Here is a 6,653-nt window from a genome sequence, read left to right as displayed (position 1 = left end):
TCACTATCCCTCTCTCTTGCTCCTCTTTCGCCATGTGATGTGCCTGCTTTCCCTTTGTCTTCTGCCATGATTGGAAGCCTCCTGAGGCCCACCCAGAAGCAGATGCTGCTATACTTCCTGTACAGCCTGCAGAACTATGAGCCAATCAAACCTCTTTTCTTTACCCAGCCTCGGGCATTTCTTTATCGTAATGCAAGAATGGACTAACACAGGCCTGGAAAATGGCTGGTCGCGAGAGGGGCGGCGGCGAGCCGGTTGCTGGGGAGGGAGTCGGGGCTGTGCGGCGGCATTGGTTCAGCCCCAGCAGAGTCCGAGTCAGGGTTTGCAGCATGTTTTGTGGTGATGTTTCCAATCTCTTTCCCAACCAATGGATCAGGACGGCGATCAGTAGCTTGGACGGTCGCGGATCCTGGCTCCGCAAACGTTAAAGGAAATTGATGATGTCTATGAAAAATATAAGAAAGAAGATGATTTAAACCAGAAGAAACGTCTACAGCAGCTTCTCCAGAGAGCACTAATTAATAGTCAAGAATTGGGAGATGAAAAAATACAGATTGTTGCTCGAATTGGTGGAAAATCGGGCAAGACAAATGGAGTTACATTCACAGTGTTTCCAAGATCCTGCTGAAAGTGAACGAGCCTCAGATAAAGCAAAGATGGATTCCAGCCAACCAGAAAGATCTTCAAGAAGACCCCCGCAGACAGCAGACCAGTGAAAGCCGTGATTTATGTCACATGGCAAATGGGATTGAAGACTGTGATGATCAGCCACCTAAAGAAAAGAAATCCAAGTCAGCAAAGAAAAATAAACGCTCCAAAGCCAAGCAGGAAAGGGAAGCTTCACCTGTTGAGTTTGCAATAGATCCTAATGAACCTACATACTGCTTATGCAAGCGTCTTATGGGGAGATGATAGGATGACAATGAACAGTGTCCAATTGAATGGTTTCACTTTTCATGTGTTTCACTTACCTATAAACCAAAGGGGACATGGTATTGCCCAAAGTGCAGGGGAGATAATGAGAAAACCATCGACAAAAGTACTGAAAAGACAAAAAAGGATAGAAGATCGAGGTAGTAAAGGCTATCCACATTTTAAAGGATTATTTGTCTTTTATATAATTCGTTTACTTTCAGAAAATGTTTTAATGCATAAGACTATGCAATAATTTTTAATCATTAGTATTAATGATGTATTAAAAGTTGTACTTTGAAAAAAAAAAAAAGAATGGACTAACCCATGTGACAAAGCCTGACGCTACACTGAGGCAGCCTTACTGGCAGAACTCTCATCACAGTCACCAAGCCTTTTCAAATACTTAGCTCAGTGCCCACTGAGGAGCCTACCTGCACCACATCAGTACCATTGTAAGCATGATTCATTCCATGTTCATTAAGTGAGGGAGTGTCACAAGAAGATGAATTTCAAGAACTATTTGAAGAAAGAGAAAGAGAATGGTGAGTTCTTCTTCTAGGGTACCATTTGGAAAACGGCTATTCCCAGTGAATTATCCTTCCCAAATAGCATTTTGATGCTGTTGTTCCTTTCTTTGAGGTTCACAATGGTTCTTAATTTTCATCTAATTTATGAGACCCAGTTATCCAGCACATGAGCTATGGGAGGGCCTTTCCAACATAGCTCACAATAAGCTTACTGCTCTGGCTTGGCAAAAACACTCCTCTGCTCCTCAAACACTCCTCCACTGTGCTCTGGGATGTAGCACCTGTCAGTCCTTTATTCAGAATGCTCTCACTCTGTGGAGCCACATGTTTTTCCTCTTCTGAAATTCTGTTTGAGACCCATCACTCTAGGAAGGCTTCCCTACTGGCTCACTTTGATTTGATGGTAAGTATGTTTCACATTCTGCTGAGACTGTGAGCCTTTCGTGAGAAGGGACTGTGTGGCACTAGCATGTTAATATGTGGGTGCCCAATAAGTGGTAGCTGGCTGGTTGTGCCAGGATCCCGTTGGTACTTATGCTACATTCCACTCACTGCTGTGGGCTCAGCTTCCATCCTTTGTGCCAGGAAAGAAAGCCATGGGAGAGATAGGATGTGACCAGAGACGAAAGCCTAGGAATCACAGAAAATGTGTGTGACAGTAGAGACAAAGTAATGCAAACTGCAATGATGAATTTTAGTTATGGTTGCCATGTGTATTTGGGAAAGGAATTAGATGATTCTGATTAGCACCCCTCATTAAGAACCAGACCTGGCCGGGCACGGTGGCTCATGCCTGTAATCCCAGCACTTTGGGAGGCTGAGGCGGGCAGATCACGAGGTCAGGAGATCGAGACTCATGCTGGCTAACACGGTGAAACCCCATCTCTACTAAAAATACAAAAAAGTTAGCCAGGCATGGTGGCAGGTGCCTGTAGGGAGGCTGAGGCAGGAGAATGGTGTGAACCCAGGAGGCGGAGCTTGCAGTGAGCCCAGATCGCGCTACTGCACTCCAGCCTGGGCGACAGCGAGAATCCATCTCAAAAAAACAAAACAAAACAAAACCCAGACCTGTGGACAGGACTGGCTATATACGTATATACGTTGTGGAGCTTAGTGCAAAATGAAAATATGGGGCTTGGGCTCAGAAACTTAAGACTTTCAAGACAGCTATAATAGCAAGGCCTTAAACCAAATTCAGGGACCTTCTCATTGTAAGGCCCTGAGTAACCCAATTGTGCAGCTTGTGCATCTTGTCTATAAAAGATTAACAAGTAAGAGACAGAAGGTTGAATGTGACTCACCGAAAATAAAGATTTCTTTATTTAAAATCAAAACCAAAGAAGCCTATTACATTGCCAATAAAAATTATAGAGTCATGTTAGACTAAATCTTCTTGGTCTCATGGGATACACAGAGAACTGACTCTATCTTCAGTAAGTCAGAGATTTTGAAGTAGAGAAAGTCACCGACTATGTGCTATCTCTGAGAGTAGGAGTGAGTCAGATTTTTATGTTGATAAGAAGAGTGGGCCGGGCACGGTGGCTCACGCTTATAATCGTAGCACTTTGGGAGGCCGAGGTGGGGGGATGCAACATGGAGAAACCCCATCTCTACTAAAAATACAAAATTAGCCGGGTATGGTGGCACATGCCTATAATCCCAGCTACTCAGGAGGCCGAAGCAGGAGGATCACTTGACCATGAAGGTGGAGGTTGCAGTGGGCTGAGATCATGCCATTGCACTCCAGCCTGGGCAACAAGAGCGAAGCTCCGTCTAAAAAAAAAAAAAAAAAAAGTGAACTTTTTATGTTGAGAAACATGGCTCTAGAAGAGATACAAATTTGGATATGAAAGATTGCTGTGAGATTTGCAAGAGACAGTGATTGGTCTGTCTATACCTTCATTCAATAAATATTCATGGCCTAATATATTGCCAAACGCCAAGCTGCATGGCCAACTTCCTCTTGTATTGTGGAAATTTCCTGTGCTTGCTTTACTTCGGGGCTTTTGGGACATAGGGTGTTTATCAATGCCTGTGAATGGGAAGGGGCAGGAGCAGGCTTGGGCAGAGGGAGAACTCTGAATTGAGTTGCAGGTCCAACAAAGCCTGGGGATCTGCATTTCTTTTTTATTTGTTTATTCTTCTTTTAGAGACAGGGTCTCACACTGTTGCCCAGACTGGAGTGCAGGGGCACAATCATAGCCTCAAACCCCTGGTCTCAAGTGATCCTTCCTCCTCAGCCTCCTGAGTAGCTGGGACTATAGATGCATGTCACCAGTACCAGCTAACTTTTTTTTTTTTTTGAGACAGAGTCTCACTCTGTCACCCAGACTGGAGTGCAGTGGTATGATCTCCGCTCACTGCAACCTCCACCTCCCAGGTTCAAGCAATTCTTGTGCCTCAGCCTCCTGAGTAGCTGAGATTACAGGCATGCGCCACCATTCTCAGCTAATTTTTGTATTTTTAGTAAAGACGCGGTTTCATCATGTTGACCAGGCTGGTCTCAAACTCCTGACTTCAACTGATCTGCCTGCCTCGGCCTCCCAAAGTTCTGCGATTATAGGCATGAACCACTGCACTTGGCCCAATTTTTTATTTTATTTTTATTTTTATTTTATTTTTTTTGTAGAGATGGGGGTCTCACCATGCTGCCAGGGTGATCTGAAACTCTTGGCACTAAGCAATACTCTCACCTCAGCCTCCCAAAGTGCTGGGATTACAGGCATGAGCCACCACGTCTGGCCAGAATCTGCATTTCTACACAAGTTTCCAGTTAATGCCCATGTGACTGATCATGGCCACAGTTTGAATAGCAAAGTTCTGTAGCAAACTGACTGGTTTTCAGCTGATAATAAAACAATGAAGGAAGAAATGAACAACTGCTAACTGTGTCTATGGGTTCTTCATGGTTTCTTTTTTAATTATAATGATGTGGAAAAACTGTGAGCTATGCTTAATTATGTGATGAAAATGCAAATAATACTTTCCCTTCATGGTCTTAAATATTTTTGAAGATTAATGAGGTGAATGCTTGAAAGGCTGGTAGAGTTTCCAGAAAGCATGGTACTGCTTTAGTGCTTGGCATGAATATGTAGTGGAGTCCACATGTGAGTATTTCCTCGGAAAGTTGTTATGTGATTCTATTATATTTCAGAAAAGGAGACTTCAGAAACTGCATTTGAAAGTTTCTTATTCACATCACTGTTCTTAGGGACAGTGTGCACAGAGGTTTGGGCATTTTACTGCAGCTTTCCCTGCTGAGTTAGTGTAACCACAACCATATTCCGTGATTAGCCTATTAAGCTCCCAAGCCCTGGGAATGGGATTGTTTCTTCTTGAAGGTATAGAGTTGGAGGTGAGCACTGCAGAAGGCATAACTATACAGTCTAGAGATTTATTTTTTGAAAACAAACCGGAATTTAGTGATCTGAAAGAGTGTTATCCATCAGGGTGTCTGCTTATAAGACCACAAATGTATTTCAAGGATATTGCAGTTGCTCAACATTCAGTAATTCCGTCTGCCCTTTTGGATATCCACGTCAACTGGCCTTTCTCGGCCAGGGCTCTGTGCAAGAATTAAGCCTGATTCCCTAAAGGTATCCATTGTATATAGTACATATTGTATGTGATAGGAATTAACTTCTCTTCTGTACATTTAGATTGGTACTAATTATGTTCCATTCTTGGTAAAATAAGAGTCACTTAAATTCTTTTCTGTGTTTTGTGGTTCAGATAAGGAACCTGGATGGAAAGGCTGCCAGTGATTCTTATTGTTTTCATAGAGCTATAATTATTAACTGGCAGATTGCTGTGTAATTAGTTCCTGCTATAATTGTTAATTACAATAATTTAATAATTATTAAATTGAAGGAAGAAGGAAGGAGTCAGAAGTTTAAAGAAACAGTAACATATTTGCAACCTCCATTTGAGCTGGGCCAGGAAAATAGTCTTTGACATAACACCAAAAAGTAGTATAGTGCAGCTGAAGATTTTCAGAGGCGGCGTAGAGGATGAGAGAGGTAGAGGCAAGTCTGGAGTAAAGATCTCGAGCAGCGCTGTCCAATAGAAATACAATGTGAGGCCGGGAGTGGTGGCTCAAGCCTGTAATCCCAGCACTTTGGGAGGCTGAGGCTGGTGGATCATGTGAGGTCAGGAGTTCAAGACCAGTCTGGCCAACATGGTGAAACCCTGTCTCTGCTAAAAATACAAAAATTAGCCAGGGGTGGTGTCGGGTAGCTGTAATCCCAGCTACTTGGGAGGCTGAGGCAGGAGAATCGCTTGGGAGGTGGAGGTTGCAGTGAGCCAAGATCACACCACTGCACTCCAGCTAGGGTGACAGAGCAAGACTCCATATTAAAAAAAAAAAAATCACAATGTGAACCTCATTTTAAAAACTAAAAAAGATAAAATTAACTATAATAATATATATCATTTAACCCAAAGTGTTTTTAAATTATGATCAATATAATTATTTTTAATGAGAATTTTACATTCTTTTTTTGTATTAATCTTCAAAACCTTGTATGTATTGGATTTCCAGCACGTCTCAGATTGGAATTGTCACACTTCAGTTGCTCAGTAGTCACCTGTAGCTAGTGCTACTGCATTGGACAGCACAGCTCTAGATGCCATATCACTACAAAGATTATGTAATTTATAATTAAACAGTAAAGTTGTATTTTTCAAAATGTCATAAAATACAAATATGCTAAAAGTAAAAATAAGTCATTTGTAGATTTTCTCTTTTTTTCCTGTCTCTCTTCCATCTTTCGTTCTCCCTCCATTCCTTCTGTCTAAGCCTTGGGGCACTCTAACATAGAGAAGTCAGGGAGAACAGGAGGCCTAGGTAAAGGGACTGAAAAAAGACCGGTGAGACAGGAGGAGAACCAGGAGAGTGTGGTGCTCCAGAAGCCATGGTATCCTGGAACCAGCTTCTGTCAGTTCACGAGGGCTGATTGGTAAATTTTCTGGAATTTAGTAAACAGGTTGAAATATGGTCATTGATAAAAATTATATAACTTAAATAAATTGTACTTTTAAAAAGTAGTACTCAAAACTCATTTCTTCTTAATTTTTTTAAAAAAATGAGGATTTATTTGACAAGTTTTACTTAGCGCAATATACGTAAAAGGAAATCACAGTACGATGAAAGATTTAAATCAAGGCCTCAGAATCTCATACAAACATCAAGACCAAAATCCTAAAGTATTG

The 6,653-nt window shown here is 42.0% G+C and overlaps 1 pseudogene; it reads left to right on the top strand.

Annotated features, from left to right (window-relative positions):
* Positions 1–367: 367 nt before the first annotated feature.
* Positions 368–1,140, top strand: LOC101150702 (inhibitor of growth protein 2-like; annotated as a pseudogene).
* Positions 1,141–6,653: the final 5,513 nt, after the last annotated feature.

Source organism: Gorilla gorilla, chromosome 19 (assembly GCF_029281585.2).
Source record: "Gorilla gorilla gorilla isolate KB3781 chromosome 19, NHGRI_mGorGor1-v2.1_pri, whole genome shotgun sequence".
NCBI classification, from domain to species: domain Eukaryota; kingdom Metazoa; phylum Chordata; class Mammalia; order Primates; family Hominidae; genus Gorilla; species Gorilla gorilla.
This window is presented reverse-complemented; position numbering and strand designations above follow the sequence as displayed.